General features: G+C 45.6%; 4 non-coding genes across 4 annotated transcripts; 3 read left to right on the top strand and 1 right to left on the bottom strand.

Moving 5' to 3' along the window:
• The first annotated feature begins 5,053 nt into the window (after positions 1-5,053).
• trnag-ucc (transfer RNA glycine (anticodon UCC)) lies at positions 5,054-5,125 on the top strand. The gene has a single exon. It is a non-coding gene; the product is annotated as a tRNA-Gly (tRNA).
• Positions 5,126-8,861: 3,736 nt separating this feature from the next.
• Positions 8,862-8,952, top strand: trnap-agg (transfer RNA proline (anticodon AGG)). Its single transcript is given in 2 exon segments — positions 8,862-8,897; positions 8,917-8,952. It is a non-coding gene; the product is annotated as a tRNA-Pro (tRNA).
• A 2,695-nt stretch (positions 8,953-11,647) lies between these two features.
• trnap-agg (transfer RNA proline (anticodon AGG)) lies at positions 11,648-11,738 on the bottom strand. Its single transcript is given in 2 exon segments — positions 11,648-11,683; positions 11,703-11,738. It is a non-coding gene; the product is annotated as a tRNA-Pro (tRNA).
• A 4,560-nt stretch (positions 11,739-16,298) lies between these two features.
• trnak-cuu (transfer RNA lysine (anticodon CUU)) lies at positions 16,299-16,371 on the top strand. The gene has a single exon. It is a non-coding gene; the product is annotated as a tRNA-Lys (tRNA).
• The last annotated feature ends 4,080 nt before the right edge of the window (positions 16,372-20,451 follow it).

Raw genomic sequence — 20,451 nt, 5'->3', positions numbered from 1 at the left:
ACACACTGTATCAGAGAGTGAGTAAATCCCACACTCACACACTGTATCAGAGAGTGAGTAAATCCCACACTCACACACTGTATCAGAGTGAGTAAATCCCACACACACACACTGTATCAGAGAGTGAGTAAATCCCACACTCTCACACTGTATCAGAGAGTGAGTAAATCCCACACTCACACTGTATCACAGAGTGAGTAAATCCCACACTCACACACTGTATCAGAGAGTGAGTAAATCCCACACTCTCACACTGTATCAGAGAGTGAGTAAATCCCACACTCACACACTGTATCAGAGAGTGAGTAAATCCCACACACTCACACTGTATCAGAGAGTGAGTAAATGCCACACTCACACACAGTATCAGAGAGTGAGTAAATCCCACACACACACTGTATTAGAGAGTGAGTGAATCCCACTCACACACTGTATCAGAGAGTGAGTAAATCCCACTCACACACACAGTATCAGAGAGTGAGTAAATCCCACACACACACACTGTATTAGAGAGTGAGTGAATCCCACTCACACACTGTATCAGAGAGTGAGTAAATCCCACACACACACTGTATCAGAGAGTGAGTAAATCCCACTCACACACACTGTATCAGAGAGTGAGTAAATCCCACACTCTCACATTTTACAAGACACTCACAGTTCCTGAAGGAATCCCACAACCCTGCACAGTCCCTCTGTGATGATGTGGAGATGCCGGCGTTGGACTGGGGTGAGCACAGTACGAAGTCTTACAACACCAGGTTAAAGTCCAACAGGTTTGTTTCGATGTCACTAGCTTTCGGAGCGCTGCACCTTCCTCAGGTGATTGAAGAGGTATGTTCCAGAAACATATAGAGACAGATTCAAAGATGCCAGACAATCATTACAGATCCAGAGATGGGGTAACCCCAGGTTAAAGGGGTTTGAATTGTGTCACAATTCACTTCACACAATTCACACCTCTTTAACCTGGGGTTACCCCATCTCTCGATCTGTAAAGATTTAATGAAATGAAAATCGCTTATTGTCGCAAGAAGGCTTCAATGAAGTTACTGTGAAAAACCCCGAGTCGCCACATTCCGGCGCCTGTTCGGGGAGGCTGGTATGGGATCATCTGCTAATGCTCACATTCCAAGCATTGTCTGGCATCTTTGAATTTGTCTATATATATGTTTCTGGAACATACCTCTACATTCACCTGAGGAAGGTTCAGCGCTCCGAAAGCTAGTGACATCGAAACAAACCTGTTGGACTTTAACCTGGTGTTGTAAGTCCCTCTGTGGTGAAGGGTCCCTCTCACCGACAGCCAGGTCACTTTCCCCGGTGGATCTTTACACACTGACAAACTGGGACTGGAGACATTCTTTCTGAAATGGATTCCCTGTTTGTAGTAAGCTGGTTTCTGATTGGTGGAAAATCCTAAATCCGATTGGTCTGTTGATATATCCAATCAAATAAACAGAACATAACTGGCTGTCCTCATTCTCACAATGTCCAATCACAATCATTCCTTTCCCCATTCCTCATTAGCATAGATGTGAGGCTCTGTCTATTTCATCAGCGCTCGGAAGAGGTTTGCTTTATTTCTGGGTGAAATTGACGATGGCTGACGAGAAGAAACCAACATCGAAACCAGCTTCCAAGAAGGGAGCCAAGAAAGTCATTAAGAAACCTACAGTAAAGGGCGGCAAGAAGCGGCGAAGGTCGAGGAAGGAGAGTTACTCCATCTACATCTACAAAGTGATGAAGCAGGTTCATCCCGACACTGGCATCTCCTCCAAGGCCATGAGCATCATGAATTCGTTCGTCAGCGATATTTTCGAGCGCATCGCGGGTGAGGCTTCCCGCCTGGCCCATTACAACAAGCGCAGCACCATCAGCTCCCGGGAGATCCAGACCGCCGTGCGCCTGCTGCTGCCCGGGGAACTGGCCAAGCACGCCGTGTCGGAAGGGACAAAGGCGGTGACCAAGTACACCAGCTCCAAGTAAAACTCCACAAGGACTGAAAACCACCCCAAACACAACGGCTCTTTTAAGAGCCACCCACAATCTCTGTGAAAAAGCTGCACCATCTTTTCCGGCATTGACTTGATGAGAAATCTCTTTGTGGAGGATAGAGATTTGTCCCGGTCCAGAATGTTGTGAATGTGGCTTCATACCCGCCCGTCACAGACAGTTTCACACAGAACAGAATCAAACTGAATTGAGAGCCGATTTTAAACCCAGTCTGGCATTTGTGACGGACAATGGGGAGAAACACAATTTCAGGAGGGAATTATTTAAATTTAATGATAACTATATTCAGAGTTTAACAACTGGTGAGTTAAACTCATAAGGAAATTATTATTTTTTCTCTCGGGTTATGTGTTTCCCGCTCCCGGGACACAGTAAAGGCGGGAATGAAGAGGTTATTTTCGGGCTGATCTGTTTGTTCCGCAGTTTTCCCAGGAGACGGAACCAGCGAGATTTGAGCACACACAGGACCTGAGTCCATTGCAGCGCTTTAAGATCTGCCTCTCCCCGGCCCTCCCTATTCTCCGGACACAAAGCTGCCTGTTCCACCGGCTGGATAGAGTCGGGGATTCTCTCCACACTTCCCAGTAACATTCCCGGCCGCTTTCAGGAGAGAGGCTCAGAAATCAGCCCTTTCTCTCTGTCCCTGTGAAGCCTGTGTGAAGGAGTTGGTTGGTAATCTCGATGTTTCTGCTTTTGCAGTGAGCTGAGATTTGCTCCGTTTTAAATTGCTGAACGGGGTCTTATTACCGCCGGTTAAGATAAGAGATTGACAAGTTCAATCTGTTCCTAAACTAGCGCCCGGATTCTGGGATGGAAAAATCAATAAACGGATCACGAAGTGTGAGATTCAAATAGTTTCCTGAACATTGAGCCGGTCCGTTATTTGGGATTTTCCTGCACTGAAATTGGCGGGAGTTTGGAATTTGAAAATGTCAGCCAATCAAAACCTGTAGCTGCTTCTCTCCAGCTCTCCGATTGGTTCAGGCAGAATTCACTCCGCCGCCTTGGCTTTGTGCTGAAAGCTGTTATTATTCTGTTCTTTTCACAGCCCCCAAATCACCTCATTAGCAGCTGTTTTTAGCGGGAACGGAGCCTTCTCCCAATTCCTGAAATGTTCATTGATCCATCATTTTATTCCCAGTAATTCTCCGCAGGGTAACAGTCCGGAGTGGGATGATTCCAGAGCGGAATAAGGAGAGTCTGAGGACTCAATCCCACTCCCTGTTTTCAGTGAAGGACACTCGGTCCTGACTGAAGACTAAACGGAGCGTTTTCCTTCCGGGAATGCTGTGAACAGGGATTGATTCCCGCCCGGGACAGTTAGAAAGCGAGAGGAGAATGAATCACATTTAAACTAAATGTTAAACCCGCGCCTGTGATTGGTGACGGGAAGCGCTGAATTAAACCAAATAAATAGAAGGGATTTGAAATCTCTGACTAAGGACGACATTTATTTGAATTCGCTCCTTTGCCACAATGAAATTGGCGGCTTTTTGAAATGGACAAATTCTCAGCTTCTGCCGGTTGTTGTGGGTAAATCCCGCCCTCTTCTGTTTCCAGTGAGCTGATTGGTGCAGAATATAGGCAAATGAGGTGAACTGAGCAGCGACCAATCAGAGGAGCTGTCAGTTTATAAAACAGTAAATGCTGCAGAAATTGTTCATTGTGTGAAAGTGTTTGTGAGATTGTGACAATGTCTGGAAGAGGAAAGACCGGCGGTAAAGCTCGGGCCAAGGCCAAGTCTCGCTCCTCCCGGGCTGGACTGCAGTTCCCGGTGGGCCGTGTTCACAGGCACCTGAGAAAGGGCAACTATGCCCAGCGTGTGGGGGCCGGAGCCCCGGTCTATCTGGCTGCTGTGCTCGAGTATCTGACCGCTGAAATCCTCGAGCTGGCCGGCAACGCGGCCCGGGACAACAAGAAGACCCGCATCATCCCCAGGCACCTGCAGCTGGCCGTCCGCAACGACGAGGAGCTCAACAAGCTGCTGGGAGGGGTGACCATCGCTCAGGGCGGGGTGCTGCCTAATATCCAGGCCGTGCTGCTGCCCAAGAAAACCAGCGCTGGCGCCGGCAAGAAGTGAAGCGACCATTCTTTAATCTGATAACACAAAGGCTCTTTTCAGAGCCACTCACTTTATTTGAAAAAGGGCCAACTATTGTCTGTCCCTCAGATTCTGCTGTGCTACTTAATGTGCAAACGTTTCACGCTTTATGACATCAATCCGCAGCGCATTCTGTGCAGATTATTGACATGTTCAGTATTTATGATACATGTGAATTGACGGTGTTTATTGGGGATAAAAGTCTGTGAACTGAATTGATCTTAGTTTCAATAAGATTGCTCAAAGAAGGAAGTCTAACTTGTAATCTATCCGCAAGTGATTCCGATCTTTTAATGTGTAGATGTTTCTGTAAGTGGGTTACTGTATGTCTCGCTTCATACTCGGAGCCTCAGATTAACATCAACCCCTGGCTCACACCTCATTCTGGAACCGCTGCAAGTCCATATGGTGTATGTACACACACAGTGCTGTTAGGGAGGGGTTCCAGGTTTGGATGGTGCCTCGCGGAGTAAAGTTGTGGGATTCGAGCCCTGACCTCCAGAGGAGACTGCGACCTGAATTCGGCCATCCTGACGTATTCGAAAGGTTAGGTGCGATTGGGCCGAAGTCGGGTGGTCTTTCCGTGGGTCAGTACCGACTCGATGGGCCGAATGGCCTCCTTCCGCACTGGAGCCATTCTACGATTACTGAAATAGGGTGAAAACGGCAGCAGCAGGACACAAGGACAAGTTACGGTCTCAGGCCAGAGTAAGTGTCCAAAGTAATGACTCACACAACATTAGAAATCAATGAGATAAATACATTTATTGTGGACTGGTGCCATCTCCTGGCAGAACGGGAGCCGTGCGACACGGACACTCTCATTCAGGAGCATTTTACATTGGAGTGAAATAACTTACGCTCAGTATGAATGTGTTCCAAAACAGTTTATCAAGCTAATCTAAAGTGCCAATTGGAATCTGAGTCTTTCAGTGAGCGATGGTGGTATAGTGGTGAGCATAGCTGCCTTCCAAGCAGTTGACCCGGGTTCGATTCCCGGCCATCGCAATAAAAAGCTGGTTGTATATTTTTGCGCCACTTCGTGAGTTTCAAACCGAGAAAGAGAATCAGTTCCGAACTCAGAATTTGGGCGCAATTGGGGAGTGAAATAAGTAACTTTCTCATCATTTTTTAATGTGGTTTCAATATGGACAGTGTTCCACTATTCACCCACAAGCCGTCAAACAACAGCTAAAAGCCGCAGCTTTTTCACTTCACCCTCATGAAGTGGACCAAACAGAGACACAACAGACACGTGACAGACGAGGATGGGATTTGAAGCCACGTGTACAGAGCACAATGGATTATTGTGCATCACCTTAACCACGTGGTACAGCTGCTTTACTTCAGGGCCCTTTAGTATCCTTCAATCTGACTTCTCTGCGTTTCTTTCGCACGGTTGCTGATGTACAGAACACAGTCAAAGTGTAAATAAATAAAAATAATCTCTGAGTTAATTTGCGCTTGTGGCGCAACGGGAGCGCGCCTGACTCCAGATCAGAAGGTTGCGTTGGAATCATGTCAGGCGCACGGAGCTTTTCTGCAGCTTGTTCCAGGAATTTCTCTCTGTAGAAATGCTCTCGAAATGACTCCATTCCACGATGCAAATAATATATTTCATATTTACCCGCTTGAGCAAATTTGTCAAATACCAGCAGATTCATCTCGTCCTGTTAATGCAGAATGACAGTGAGTTCAGTAAGAAATGTTTACAAACAATAGCAATTTCTTTCTGCTCAATGTACACAGTTATAGTGATCTGTATTAAACAGCAGGAGCGGGAACCGCAGTCCGCAGTCTTCACCTTAATGGTGAGTCTGAATTTCAGTTTGGGGGTTTCCGAGAGAGCGGATGTTATTGTGGAAACTGAGGTCACTTTTCCTGTGAATGGAGCCGGATAAAGAGCCCTGGCCGGCCTGAGAGTCCCCGAGCCTCCATGAATCTTCACAGCTCACAGAGTGAAGGGCTTTTCCACTTTGAAAATGACCATGTCCGGCAGCTGGAGCTTTCCCTTGTATTTTCTGGGATCTGGGAAACAGCGGATCATCAAAAAACAGAAATGAAACACATATAATTGCAGTATTTATTTAAATGGGCTAAACATCAGTGCGCATGGCCTAATGGATAAGGAGTCTGACTTTGGGGAAATCTAGTGATGATATCAGAAGATTGCAGGTTCGAGGCCTGCCGCGGTCGTTTTATACAGAAATCCGGTATAACTTGCTGACAATCCAGTTTTCCTTCCTCAGCTCAGTTTATTCAATTCTCTCTCATCTTAGTATTTCGTTTACCCCCTAATTAATCCACAAGATCTGTTTGATTTGGATAAAGAAATGATTGTGTATCAAGCGGTTCAATACAATTCTGTGGAGGGAATTCTAATGTCCTCAGGAAGATGGTTAGAGTCATAGAGTCATAGGTGTTTACAGCACTGAAACAGGCCCTTCCGCCCAGCTTGACCATGCCGCCCAGTTTCTATCACTAAGCTAGTACCACTTGCCCGCATTTCGCCCATATCCCTTTCTACCCACCCTGCCCATGTAACTGTCTAACTGCTTTTCAAAAGATAAAATCGTGCCCGCTTCCTCACCATTGCCACTGCCTCACGAATATATGGATGATAATGGCATAGTGTAGGTTAGATGGCTTTTGTTTCGGTGCAACATCGTGGGCCGAAGGGCATGTACTGCGCTGTATTGTTCTATGTTCTATGTTCTATGAAGCCCGTTCCAGATGCCCACCACCCTCTGTGTGAGGAAATTTCCCTTCTGCTCTCTTTTGTATCTCTCCATTCTCACCTTAAACCTATGCCCTCTCATTCTAGACTTCTCTACCTTTGGGAAAAGATGCCGACTACCTTAGCTATGCTCTTCATTATTGTCTCGACTTCTGTAAGTTCACCCCCAAGACTCATACGGTCCAGGGGGGAAAGTCCCAGCCTAACTAGCCTCTCCTTATAAATCACCATCAAGTCCTGGGAACACCCTCGTATATCTCTTCTGCACTCTTTCTAGTTTAACAATATGCTTCCTATAATAGGGTGAGCATAACTGAACACAGCATAACGTGTGTGGTCTTGCCAATGTATTGTACAACTCGGTAGCATTGTGGATAGCACAATTGCTTCACGGGTCCCAGGTTCGATTCCAGCTTGGGTCACTGTCTGTGCGGAGTCTGCACATCCACCCCGTGTGTGCGTGGGTTTTCTCCGGTTTCCTCCCACAGTCCAAAGATGTGCAGGTTAGGTGGATTGGCCGTGATACAATTGCCCTTAGTGTCTAAAATTGCCCTTAGTGTTGGGTGGGGTTACTGGGTTATGGGGATAGGGTGGAGGTGTTGACCTTGGGTAGGGTGCTCTTTCCAAGAGCCGGTGCAGACTCGGTGGGCCGAATGGCCTCCTTCTGCACTGTAAATTCTATGATCTATGAACTCCAGCAAGACGTCCCAACTCCTGTATTCAATATTCTGTCCAATAAAAACTAGCATACTGAATGGCTTCTTCACCACCCTGTCCACTTGCGACTCCAGCTTCAAGGAGCTGTGAACCTGTACTCCTAAATCTCTTTGTTCTGTAACTCTCCCCAACTCCCTACCATTAACTGAGTAGGTCCTGCCCTGATTTGATCGACCCAAATGCATCACATCACCCTTATCCAAATTAAACTCTATTTGCCATTCATCGGCCCACTGGCCCAAGATGTTTAATAATGAGCTGGATCAACTGTTTTTTTGTTCAGAGGGATGTAAGATTGTGTTACTGGATTGGGAATCCAGAGGCCCGAACGAATCTTTGGGACACGGAATAAATCCCACCATTCAAATTCACTGATTTAATAGATTTTCAGGGGCGGGGCTTGACAGGATAGATGCTGAGAAGCTGGTTCACCATGTGGGAGAGTCTTGGACCAGAAGGAATAATCTCAGAGTAAGTGGCCGCCCATTTATACCAGAAATAATGAGTAGTTTCTTCTCTCGGAGTATAGTGTATCTGTAGAAATGTTTGCATGAACCGAATAGGGCTGTAAAGGGTGGGTCAGTTAATATGTTGATATTATGATTTTGAACATCTCCATCATATCTCCTCTCTGCCTTATCCTCTCCAAGGAGAACGTTCCCAACATCTCCAATCTAGCCTCCTAAATGGAATCAATCCTGTAAACCTCTTCTGCACGCTGCCCAATACGTCCACAGCCTTCCAATAGTGTGGCTCCCAGAGCTGTGCAAAATATTCCATCTGATGTCTAACTGGCGCCTTGTACAGATTCAGCATAACCTCCTTCCTCTTGTTCTGTTTTCCACTCGTTATAAAGCCCAGAATAAGATTTGCTTTATTACCTGCTCTCTCCACCTGTCCACCTTCAATGATCTATCCACATATACACCCAGCTCTGTCTGCTCCTACATCCCATAAATAGTTGAGGGGCAGCACGGTAACATAGTGGTTAGCACTATGGCTTCACAGCGCCGGGTCTCAGGGTCGATTCCCGCTTGGATCACTGTCTGTGTTCTCCGTGGGTTTCGTCCGGGTGCTCCGGTTTCCTCCCACACTCCAAAGATGTGCAGTTTAGGTGGATTGGCCAGGCTAAATTGCCCTTAGGTTAGATGGGGTTGCTGTGGTGCGGGGATAGGGTGGAGGTGTTGGCTTCAGGGGGGTGCTCTTTGAAGAGTCAGTGCAGATTCCATGGTCCGAATGGCCACCTTCTGCACTGTAAATTCTATGATTCTATACTTCCCTACCAAATTTGGCTCGTTGGTCTAGGGGTATGATTCTCGCTTAGGGACTACCATTTGCGATAAAATGCGAGAGGTCCCGGGTTCAAATCCCGGACGAGCCCTGTTCGGGGCAGCACGGTAGCATAGTGGATAGCACAATTGCTTCACAGCTCCAGGGTCCCAGGTTCGATTCCGGCTTGGGTCACTGTCTGTGCGGAGTCTGCACGTCCTCCCCGTGTGTGCGTGGGTTTCCTCCGGGTGCTCCGGTTTCCTCCCACAGTCCAAAGATGTGCAGGTTAGGTGGATTGGCCATGTTAAATTGTCCTTCGTGTCCAAAATTGCCCTTAGTGTTGGATGGGGTTACTGGGTTGTGGGGATGGGCTGGAGGTGTGGGCTTGGGTGGGGTGCTCTTTCCAGGAGCCGGTGCAGACTCGATGGGCCGAATGGCCTCCTTCTGCACTGTAAATTCTATGAAATCTATGAAAATGCATAATCTCACACGTCTCCAGACTGAAAATCATCTTTTGTCGTTTGAAGTTCTAGACTGTCCATGGCACAGTTTCCAAAATTTCCAAGTTTGTACCATCCCCAAACTTTGAAACTGTTCTTTGTACACCATGATCTAGCACATTGTTCTATATCAGGGAAAGCAAATGTTCCAGTAGGGAGCCATGTGAAACACTACAAACCTTCTTCCAGTCCGAAAAGTCTCTATTGACCATTATACTCTGTTTCTGATTATTGAACCACATTTATATCCATATTGCTACTGTCCCTTTTATTCCAGGAGCTACACATTTCGCTAATTCTGTGCAGTTTTAGTTTCCTTATTTAGGGAACGATGTAAATACGTTGGAGACGGTTCAGAGAAGGTTTCCTCGATTGGTGCCAGGAATGAGCCTTTCGTCAGTGGTAGGGAAATTACTGGAGAGAATCCTTCGAGACAGAATCTACTCCCATTTGGAAGCAAATGGACGTATTAGTGAGAGGCAGCATGGTTTTGTGTCTCACTAACTTGATAGAGTTTTTCGAAGAGGCCACAAAGATGATTGATGCAGGTAGGGCAGTGGATGTTGTCTATATGGACCTCAGTAAGGCCTTTGACAAGGTCCCTCATGGTAGACTAGTATAAAAGGTGAAGTCACACGGGATCAGGGGTGAGCTTGCAAGATGGATACAGAACTGGCTAGATCATAGAAGGCAGAGAGTAGCAATGGAAGGGTGCTTGTCTAATTGGAGGGCTGGGACTAGTGGTGTTCCACAGTGATCAGTGCTGGGAGCTTTGCAGTTCGTAGTGTGTATAAATGATTTGGAGGAAAATGTAACTGGTCTGATTAGTAAGTTTGCAGATGACACACAGGTTGGTGGAATTGCGGATAGCGATGAGGTTTGTCAGAGGATACAGCAGGATTTAGATCTTTTGCAGATTTGGGCGGAGAGATGGCAGATGGAGTTTAATCCGGACAAATGTGAGGTAATGCATTTTGGAAGGTCTAATGCAGGTAGGGAATATACAGTAAATGGTAGAACCCTCAAGAGTATCGAAAGTCAGAGAGATCTATGTCTACAGGTCCACAGGTCACTGAAAAGGGCAACACAGGTGGAGAAGGTAGCCAAGACGGCATACGGCATGCTTGCCTTCATTGGCCAGGGAATTGAGTACAAGATTGGCAAGTCATGTTGCAGCTGTCTAGAACCTTAGTTAGGCCACACTTGGAGTATCGTGTTCAATTCTGGTCGCCACACTACCAGAAGGATGTGGAGGCTTTAGAGAGGGTGCAGAAGAGATTTACCAGGATGTTGCCTGTTATGGAGGGCATCAGCTATGAGGATCGGTTGAATAAACTCGGTTTGGTCTCACTGGAATGACGGACGTTGAGGGGCGACTTGATAGAGGTCTACAAAATTATGAGGGGCATAGACAGAGTGGATAGACAGAGGCTTTTCCCCAGGGTAGAGGGGTCAATTACTAGTCAATTACATAGGTTTAAGGTGCGAGGGGCAAGGTTCAGAGGAGATGTACAAGGCAAGTTTTTTTACAGAGAGGGTAGTGGGTGCCTGGAACTCGCTGCTGGAGAACGTGATGGAAGCAACGACGATAGTGATATTTAAGCGGCATCTTGACAAATACATGAATAGGATGGGAATCGAGGGATACGGACCCAGGAAGTGTAAAACATTTTAGATTCGTCATTGGTCAGGCAGCATGGTCGGCACGGGCTTGACGGGCCGAAGGGCCTGTTCCAGTGCTGTATTTTTCTCTGTTCTTTGTTGTTCTTTGAGCGGGTTTGCTATTGAGGAAAGGTTAGAGAGACTGCACTTGTTTCCAGTGGAGATGTGAAGACTGACAGTTGATTTGATTGAAGTACATCACATTTTGAATGGTCTTGACAAGGTGGACGTGGAAAGGATGTCACTGCTTGTGGGAGTGAAAAAAACGGATGTCACCCTTTTCGGACGTAGATGGGGAAATTTCTCCCTCGTAGAGAGTTGTGCGACTTTGGAACTCTGCCTCAGAAGGCGGCGGAAGCGGGACATTGATTATTTTTAAGGCGGAGATTGAAAGATTCTTGTTCAGCAAATAAATGAAAGATTTATCGGGGTTACATACAACCATTGCATTCAGCCAACTACCTGGATGCACAAGCGTTCGTTTGTTTTACATGTTTGAGGATACATTCAGAGTCCTACACCATGGTGAAACGGTCTTTAAATGATGCGTTCGTTTCTTCACGTGTTCAGCACTGATATATTCTCTGGGGCGCAAACCTGCTCCCGACTTCATTCAATGATCGTCGTGATTTAAAAAAAACAACAGGGCTCGTCCGGGATTTGAACCCGGGACCTCTCGCATTTTATCGCAAATGGTAGTCCCTAAGCGAGAATCATACCCCTAGACCAACGAGCCAAATCACATTTGCGATTCACTCAAACCAGCTTATCATTGCCTCCCGAAGCTTATTGTCTCAGCTCAATTGTGCTAACAACTATGCTACCGTGCTGCCCCGAACTGATTCCCTGGCCCGACACTCATCCCTGGAGCATCTCGAAAACAAGGACTCCTACATCAGACTCCTATTTATTGACTACAGCTCCGCCTTCAACACCATAATCCCAGCCAAGCTCATATCAAAGCTCCAAAACCTAGGACTTGGCTCCCCACTCTGCAACTGGATTCTCGATTTTCTGACCAACAGACCACAATCAGTAAGAATGAACAACAACACCTCCTCCACAATAGTCCTCAACACCGGGCCTCTGCAAGGCTGTGTACTTAGCCCCCTACTCTACACCCTGTACACACACGACAATGTGGCAAAACTTGGTTCCAACTCCATCTACAAGTTTGCTGACGATACGACCATAGTGGGCCGGACCTCGAATAACGACGAGTCAGAATGCAGGCGGGAGATAGAGAACTGAGTGGAGTGGTGTGGCAACAACAAACTCTCCCTCAATGCCAGCAAAACTAAAGAGCTGGTCATTGACTTCAGGAAGGAAAGTACTGTACACACCCCTGTCAGCATCAACAGGGCCGAGGTGGAGATGGTTAGCAGTTTCAAATTCCTAGGGGTGCACATCTCCAAAAATCTGTCCTGGTCCACCAACTTCGATGCTACTACCAAGAACGCTCAACAGCGTCTATACTTGCTCAGGAAACTAAGGAAATTCGGCATGTCCACATTAACCCTTACCAACTTTTACAGATGCACCAAAGAAAGCATCCTAGCTGCTGCATCACAACCTGGTATGGCAGCTGCTCGACCCAGGACCGCAAGAAACTTCAGAGAGTCGTGAGCACCGCCCAGTCCATCACACGAACATGCCTCCTATCCATTGACTCCATCTACACCTCCCGTTGCCTGGGGAAAGCAGGCAGCATAATCAAAGATCCCTCCGACCAGCTTTCTCACTCTTCCAACTTCTTCCATCGGGCAGGAGATACAGAAGTCTGAGAACACGCATGAATAGACTCAAAAACAGCTTCTTCCCCACTGTCACCAGACTCCTAAATGACTCTCTTATGGACTGACCTCATTAACACTACACCCTGTATGCTTCATCCGATGCCAGTGCTTTTGTAGTTACATTGTATATGTTGTGTTGCCCTATTATGTATTTTCTTTTATTCCCTTTTCTTCTCATGTACTTAATGATCTGTTGAGCTGCTCGCAGAAAAATACTTTTCACTGTACCTCGGTACACGTGACAATAAACAAATCCAATCCAATCCAGTCAGTGGTGTTGTGTGGAAAGTAGGATTCAGTCTGTGGAACTCCGTGTCCCATACTCTATATGTTCAGAGTGACCATTGCACAGTCCTTGTGGAGACAAGGCCCCATCTTCACATTGAGGATTCGCTCCATTGGGTTATTTGACACTACCACCCTGCTAAATGCGATCAATTTTGAAATATAATTCATGTATATTTCAGTCTCTGACACTGTATGACAGAGTCAGATTCATTCCATATTTTTAATATTCCGGTAATTCCTAGGATTGTTGCACATCTACTGTAACAATCTGTCTTTGGGATTCAGTTAAATCGCTTTGAGAGAGTCTCTGGGACTGTATGAGAGTCTGTCATTCATTCAGTATCTTTCATTCTCTGAAATTCTGTGTGAAGTGGAACTAAATCTGTAATGATCAATCTCTGATATTGTTATTGAGTGGATAAAATCATTCTGTTGTTTGCCAGTTTCCGTTAAAACGTCTGCATATCAGAATCATGACAACACTTTCAGTGGCATTGCGCTTGTGTGTCCGTTGGGGGGGGGCATATAGGCATTTGGGTGGTGAATGAATCTTTACCTCTCAGTCTCTGATGTGCACAGTAAGAAGTCTGACAACACCAGGTTAAAGTCCAACAGGTGTGTTTCAAACACTAGCTTTCGGAGCACTGCTCCTTCCTCAGGTGTATGAAGAGGTATGTTCCAGAAACATATATATTTACAAAGTCAAAGATGGAAGAAAATGTTTTGAATGTGAGCATTTGCAGGTAATTAAATCTTTACAGATCCAGAGATAGGGGTAACCCCTGGTTAAAGAGGTGGGAATTGTCTCAAGCCGGGACAGTTGGCAGGATTCCGCAATCCCAGGCCAGATGGTGCGGGGCGAATGTAATGCGTCATGAATCCAAGGTCCCGGTTGAGGCCGTACTCATGTGTGCGGAACTTGGCTACAAGTTTCTGCTCGGCGATTCTGTTGTCACGCTTACCCGGAGATCAGAGGCTGAATGCCCTTGACTGCTGAAGTGTTCTCCGATGTGTTCTCTGGTGTGACATGTGAATATTCGAGTCATTCTCTATCTGCAGTCTCTGCTGCTGTGTGTGGCTCAGGTCTCCCCAGACCAACGAGCCAGCCGCTGATTTCATCTCAGTTAAAATAACTTTTAATTGCGTCCCAAAGCCCATCAGTTTCCCCACAATTATAAATCAGAAATGTGAATGAACAATGTGACATTTATCTCTCTGTTCTGGTGATGATCAGAAGCAGTGATGTCAGATTTCACCACTCGACAAGTCGGCCTGTGGTTGCGCGTCGGCAATATCGTGTTTATGTAATTCTGCCAGTCAGTGGGTTCAGTTGGCATTTTAGGAGAAATTCGAAGCCATCATGACTTCCCCAGGGGTCTCATGGTTAAGGTGTGAGTGATGTTAATCATGATGTGATCAAATGAGTGTCTGTTTCAGTCTTTCCGCGGGGAGTTTTCATGCTGAGGAGAAACATGTTGGACATGGTCTGGGAATGTTTCACTCCGGTCCATTCCCAACATATCCTGATCTGATGGGATGGGCTTTTCCTTCCAATCGTTGCAGGAAACATTATTAATATTGATTAATATTGGTTAATTATCATTTATAAAGTATTGTTTTATACGTTTAGTGTAGTTTATTTAAAAATGCTGATTACCAGACGCGATAAATTTTTGCTTTCATTCCTTAAACAGCCAAATTGGGTGAAAACCATCAATGAGAGGCAAAGGGAGCCCCGGTCTTTTGTGTGGTCAGTGGTTTGTTTATGGAGCTGAGTAAATATTCCGGAGCAGAGCCGCTGCGAGCGGGTTTAGAACCTCCGCCGGGATACAATAATGTGGGTTTGCCGTTTGTGTCCACACATCTGGATAGGAATGGAGCTGCTGTTGCACGGGCAGCTGGACAAGCAAGAGGCACAGATATTGACCAACTGCACCCGCTCCAAATAGATTCCCCAAATTACCGAACAAAACAATAACAAGCGCAACTGATCTTCTAAGGTATTATGACATTCTCTCTGAAATCAATATACCAACACCTCTTGAAGATTCGATTTGCTGTAAAAATTCACTCTGAACTGTCTCAATGTCAGCCGTAATTCCTTCCGAGCTCTCAGACAGGCGCTGACTGGTTAAAAGTTTGCTTCACTTTTCAATGTCCGGCTCAATAAAATCAATCACAGGCCCATGATCTGCTTTCCTCCTGTTCTCAGACACATCCACTTTCTACAAGGGCGCACTAACTGGTTTTCAGAGTAAGAGTCAGACTGCAGTCACCTCGTTCTCTCTCGATCCCTTTATCCCAGAACCACCTCACAACCAGGAATGGAACTTCTCACAGAGCCAAGAATGGAATAGTTTGTCGATTCTTCCACTGATTCAGGACCGTCCATCACCAGGACGTATTCGTCCAAAAGAGTTGGGGTGAGATGGGGCTGAGTTTCACTGTGTATCCAATCAGTCCCCGGAGAAGCACAAAAACAGTGAGTGAGGGAGAGAGAAAGAAACAAAGAAACAGATAGAGAGATAAAATATGTTCCATTTCTACCACGATCTTTTTACCCAGAAATACATTCAGCTGAATGAAAGCAAATCACGTTTCCATCTTTATATTTTGTTCAGTTTCCCAAAAAAATGTTACATATCGGACTGAACTCGAAGAACGTTCCAACCGTTTATTTACAGCCAATCGGAATTCCGATTCAGTCCGGAGTCAGCGGCTTGTGAGAGGAGTTGAACAAACATTCCGAATCAAAGTCGCTGCGAGCAGGGCTCGAACCTGCGCGGGAAAACCACACTGGAGTTTAAGCCCAACCACTCGGCCATCGCAGGTGCGTCCAATGTGTCATTCATTAGTAATTTGGTCGATAGAATACATGATGATCTGATGACGCAACTAACATGATCACGTGTCGGGATTCCGGCAGTTCCCCGGATCGCGGTCAGAGCACAAGCCAGGAGCAGCTGCACAACTATTAAGTCAGTTATTTTTATTCCAAATCCTTGGTCGCCAGTCATGGAGAGACCAAGATTTCTACATGGTGTCAGGAGTGTGGCAGAAGGACTCCACCGCATCAACATCCTTGGATCATAAATTCGTAGAATATCCAGCTCAGAAGGAGGCCATTCGGCCCAACGAGTCAAGACTAACCCTACGAATGAGCACCGCAGCGACTCTCGACAGGAAGAAGTTTAATAGTTAGTACAGCATCAGCCCGGCTAGCTCAGTCGGTAGAGCATGGGACTCTTAATCCCAGGGTCGTGGGTTCGAGCCCCACGTTGGGCGGTCTACATTATTATCTGAAAATATTGATGCTGAACGAACTGTTTTGACAACAGGAACTCAAGGTTATGTCGCTGGACTGGGAATCCAGAGGTCTGAACTAACCCTTGGTGGCAAGACTTAATAAATCTGGAATTAAAATTTCGTCTCAGTAATGGCGCAGAAAGGTTCTGCTTCAGAGAGGACATATTTCCACAACAGGGAATGATTTGGCACAACCACAGTGAAGATCTGTCACAGGCAGAGTCACGGTTCCACGACAGAGAGAACAGTTACACAGCAGAGAGCTCAGTTACACAGCAGCGAGCACGGTTACACAGCAGAGAGCTCAGTTACACAGCAGAGAGCACGGGTACACAGCAGAGAGCTCATTTACACAGCAGAGAGCACGGTTACACAGCAGGATATACATTTACAAACAGGGCCTATATGTGTGCAGCAGGAAACACATTTTCGTAAATAACCAGTTTTTCCATCTCAGTATCTTGCTGGTTTGCTCGGCACCTTTTCTGTGTGTCATTGTGTGTGTGTCCTGATAGTCTCTTCCTGCTTTACTGTGTGTCTTTCTCTGCCTGTCACAGCCGTGCTGATGTTACGTATTAATCTCACTTTTCCCAAACAGACATTGTGATTGATAGATACAGAAAGATTTCCACACTGACATTCAGTACCAATGTTTGATAGAAACTGAATCCCACCCTCACATACAGTACTAGATATTGACTCATATTGAAGGAACCCTGCTCTCACAAACTGTTCCACAGACTGAGTTGCAGAGTGTTCCCTCCACTCGCGAACACTACCTGTGATTTCCAGATCCAGAACAAATCTCAGTCAGGTGAGTAGCAGAGTTTGATGGGTACGACATGGATTCCACAATCACCTTCTCTCCGCCACATAACCAGACGCAGTCGGCACTCGGAGTCTGTAGTCCAGATAAGAACATAAGAACTAGGAGCAGGAGTAGGCCATCTGGCCCCTCGAGCCTGCTCCACCATTCAATGAGATCATGGCTGATCTTTTGTGGACTCAGCTCCACTTTCCGGCCCTAACACCATAACCCTTAATCCCTTTATTCTTCAAAAAACTATCTATCTTTATCTTAAAAACATTTAATGAAGGGGCCTCTACTGCTTCACTGGGCAAGGAATTCCATAGATACACAACCCTTTGGGTGAAGAAGTTCCTCCTAAACTCAGTCCTAAATCTACTTCCCCTTATTTTGAGGCTATGCCCCCTAGTTCTGCTTTCGCCTGCCAGTGGAAACAACCTGCCCGCATCTATCCTATCTATTCCCTTCATAATCTTTATATGTTTCAATAAGATCCTCCCTCATCCTTCTAAATTCCAACGAGTACAGCCCCAGTCTACTCAACCTCTCCTCGTAATCCAACCCCTTCAGCTCTGGGATTAACCTAGTGAATCTCCTCTGCACACCCTCCAGTGCCAGTATGTCCTTTCTCAAGTAAGGAGACCAAAACTGAACACACTACTCCATGTGTGGCCTCACTAACACCTTATACAATTGCAGCATAACCTCCCTAGTCTTAAACTCCATCCCTCTAGCAATGAAGGACAAAATTCCATTTGCCTTCTTAATCACCTGTTGCACCTGTAAACCAACTTTTTGTGACTCATGCACTAGCACACCCAGTTCTCTCTGCACAGCAGCATGTTTTAATATTTTATCATTTAAATAATAATGCCTTTTGCTGTTATTCCTACCAAAATGGATAACCTCACATTTGTCAATATTGTATTCCATCTGCCAGACCCTAGCCCATTCACTTAGCCTATCCAAATCGCTCTGCAGACTTACAGTATCCTCTGCACTTTTTGCTTTTCCACTCATCTTAGTGTCGTCTGTACACTTGGACACATCGCCCTTGGTCCCCAACTCCAAATCACCTCTGTAAATTGTGAACAATTGTGGGCCCAACACTTATCCCTGAGGGACACCACTAGCTACTGATTGCCAACCAGAGAAACATCCATTAATCCCCACTCTTTGCTTTCTATTAACTAACCAATCCTCTATCCATGCTAATACTTTCCCCTTAATGCCATGCATGTTTATCTTATGCAGCAACCATTTGTGTGGCACCTTGTCAAAGGCTTTCTGGAAACCCAGATATACCACATCCATTGGCTCCCCGTTATCTACCGCACTGGTAATGTCCTCAAAAAATTCCACTAAATTAGTTAGACACGACCTGCCCTTTATGAACCCATGCTGCGTCTGCCCAATGGGACAATTTTCATCCAGATGCCTCGCTATTTCTTCCTTGACGATAGATTCCAGCATCTTCCCTACTACCGAAGTTAAGCTCACTGGCCTATAATTACCCGCTTCTGCCTCCCTCCTTTTTTAAACAGTGGTGTCACGTTTGCTAATTTCCAATCCGCCGGGACCACCCCAGAGTCTAGTGAATTTTGGTAAATTATCACAAGTGCATTTGCAATTTCCCTAGCCATCTCTTTTAGCACTCTGGGATGCATTCCATCAGGTCCAGGAGACTTGTCTACCTTTAGCCCCATTAGCTTGCCCATCACTACTACCTTATTGATAACAATCCTCTCAAGGTCCTCACCTGTCATAGCCTCATTTACATCAGTCACTGGCATGTTATTTGTGTCTTCCACTGTGAAGACCGACCCAAAAAACCTGTTCAGTTACTCAGCCATTTCCTCATCTCACATTATTAAATCTCCCTTCTCTTCCTCTAAAGGACCAATGTTTACCTTAGTCACTATTTATTTTAAAATATATTTGTAGAAAATTTTACTCTCTGTTTTTATATTCTGAGCAAGTTTACTCTCATAATCTATTTTACTATTCTTTATAGCTTTTTTAGTAGCTTTCTGTTGCCCGCTAAAGATTTCCCAGTCCTCTAGTCTCCCACTAATCTTTGCTACTTTGTATGCTTTTTCCTTCAATTTGATACTCTCCCTTATTTCCTTAGATATCCACGGTCGATTTTCCCTCTTTCTACCGTCCTTCCTTTTTGTTGGTATATACCTTTGCTGAGCACTGTGAAAAATCGCTTGTAGGGTTGTCCACTGTTCCTCAACTGTTTCACCATAAAGTCTTTGCTCCCAGTCTACCTTAGCTAGTTCTTCTCTCATCCCACTGTAAACTCCTTTCTATCAGCACAAAACACTCGTGTTTGATTTTACTTTCTCAGTCTCCATCTGTATTTTAAATTCCACCGTATTGTGATCGCTCCTTCCGAGAGGATCCCTAACTATGAGATCCTGAATCAATCCTGTCTCATTACACTGGACCAGATCTACGACCGCTTGTTCACTCGTAGGTTCCATTACATACTGTTCTACGAAACTGTCGTGGATACATTCTATGAACTCCTCGTCAAGGCTGCCTTGACCGACCTGGTTAAACCAATCGACATGTAGATTAAAATCCCCCATGTTAACTGCTGTACAATTTCTACATGCATCAGTTATTTCTTTGTTTATTGCCTGCCCCACCAGAATGTTACTATTTGTTGGCCTATAGATGACTCCTATCAGTTACTTTTTTGCCTTATTATTCCTGATTTCCACCCAAATGGATTCAACCTTATCCTCCATAGCACCGATGTCATCCTTTACTATTGCCCAGATGTCATCCTTAAATAACAGAGCTACACCACCTCACTTACCAACCACTCTGCCCTTCCGTATAGTTTGATTTACTCGGATATTTAACTCCCAGCCGACACCATCCTTTAACCATGTTTCAGTAATGGCCACTAAATCATAGTCATTCACGATGATTTGCACCACCATCTCATTTACCTTATTCTGATTATTACGAGCATTCAGGTAAAGTACACTTATGTTGGCTTTTTTACCTCTGTTCTGAATCTTACCACCTCGATCAGTAACCTCTCCTAAGTTATATTTCCTCTTAACCTTTCTCCTGATTTTCCTTGTGGTTGAACCCATAAAGTCATGTAACAACCTGCCGCGTCGCTTACCATTCATGTTTTTACTTCCCGTTTTATTCCTTTTAGTATTCCTGGTCCTATTCACGGAGCTCCCCTCAGTCACTGTACCTTGTACTGTCGCCCTTTTTGATTT

The sequence above is a fragment of the Scyliorhinus torazame genome, chromosome 24, assembly GCF_047496885.1.
Source record: "Scyliorhinus torazame isolate Kashiwa2021f chromosome 24, sScyTor2.1, whole genome shotgun sequence".
Lineage (NCBI taxonomy): Eukaryota > Metazoa > Chordata > Chondrichthyes > Carcharhiniformes > Scyliorhinidae > Scyliorhinus > Scyliorhinus torazame.
This window is presented reverse-complemented; position numbering and strand designations above follow the sequence as displayed.